Source organism: Gossypium arboreum, chromosome 2 (genome assembly GCF_025698485.1).
Source record: "Gossypium arboreum isolate Shixiya-1 chromosome 2, ASM2569848v2, whole genome shotgun sequence".
In the NCBI taxonomy this organism is placed as follows: domain Eukaryota; kingdom Viridiplantae; phylum Streptophyta; class Magnoliopsida; order Malvales; family Malvaceae; genus Gossypium; species Gossypium arboreum.
The window spans coordinates 17,337,401-17,339,246 of NC_069071.1; positions in this window are offsets into that span (position 1 = coordinate 17,337,401).

Below are 1,846 nucleotides of genomic sequence, written 5' to 3' on the forward strand. Positions count from 1 at the left end.
CTAGGATTACATTTCGGCATGTATAGGCTGTTATGCTTTGTTGAAATTTGGTATGTAAACTTTTAGCCATGCGAAAATGGCGTAAATGTTCGGTTGGAATTGGTTTTGTGATGTTTGGACACAAATCATGGTTATAATTTGGGACATGCATGATGAATTATTAGTTAAATTAAGGAAAAGTCATGAAATAGGCATGGTTTGTTTTAGTAATAGATGCTGATAGCAGCAGTGGTGTGGATGTGAAAAATCACTAAAAATAGCAGGAGTTGAATTGAATAGTGAATAAATTATGTAAATGAGCCTTGATGAATCTACTTTCATATGGAAGAAACGAAACGGTCATATGAGTTGTATATTGAGAGATATTTAAGTATTCGTGAAACAGGGCCAGAACGGTTTCTGGATTCCCTGTTCCGACTTTGGAAATTCATTATAAATTAACCAGAGATAATTAGGAGTCATACCATATATGTATAGATTCCTATTTGAGTCTAGTTTCTATAGAAATAAATGGCATCAGCATTAAAGCCCTTCACAGGGAGATATTCAAGTTGTAAGGCACAAAGGTCAGTGTAGTCGACCCCTGTAACATGGGAGACTTTAACTAATAAACTGTACTAATTGGCTCAACCAAAAATTCTAGAAAAGAATCTGTAGATGGACTTATGAGTCTAGTTTGAGGGAAAAATTACGAAACTGATTTTCGAGTTTTGAAACTCCAGATATGATTTTTAAGGCGACAGTGATGCAGTAACCAGCTTGTCTGGAAATATTTTTTTATGGACTGTGAAAACAATTAAGTTAAGTCTGTGTGCACCTTGTATTCGACTCCGGTAACGGACTCGGGTACGGGGTGTTACAATACCCATAGGTGAAATTTGTGTATTTTGGTGTTTTATGAAAGAATATGAGGTTTTAAATTATGTTAGACAACTTTTGCTACTCGATTTTAAGTGAAAATGAGTAAAAGGGCTTAATCGGTAAAAATACCTAATAGTCATAAGTACATGTTAGAGTGTGAATTTGATGTTTCCATAGAAGGGAAAAATGATCAGCATGTCATAAAAGATAAGAAATAGGATGAGGTTTAATTTACGAGCCTTGGGGCAAAAGTACAAATATGTAAAAGTTTAGGGGCAAAATAGTAATTTTGCCAAAGTTTGTATTAGGGCTGTTTTGATGAATGCATGTATTAAATAAATTAATTTGTCATTATATATCAAGAGAAATGAGATTCGAGTCGCGATCGAGGGAAAAACAAAGTTTACGAGGAATAGGATCGATTGCTAATATTTTGTATAGAGGTAAGCTCATGTGTAAATAAGGTAACATAATTTTTATTTTAAGTGATTTAATGTTATTTATATGACATGATACTTATTATCATGAAATATGATGTTTTGTAAATTATTATTTGGTGATATGCAAATTATGTGAACAACTTGATAAGTATGAGATGTTAGCAAGTATCGATTTCAATATTCCGAAGAAGGCGATCGAAATGTGTAATTGAAAAGAATCCCGTTTGAACCTTGGGAATAGATTAGGGTACAAGTGACATGTCATTAGGATGGTTGAGTTCCGAACTCGTTGAGTGAAGTCCGAGTTCGTGAGATGTAACTAGGCATCCGAGCTCATTGAGTTGAGTCCGAGTTCACTGATGGATGCGAACGCCCGAGCTCGTTGAGTTGAGTCCGAGTTCGTTTATGGGTGGGTTACATGGTAGCTTGGCTACATAGATTTCGAAAGCTATTGAGCTTATTTAGCTATGAGTATAGCACATATGTGCACATTATCCGTGATCCGAAATCATATTTTGATGTGCTCAATGGGAGATCTCTAATAG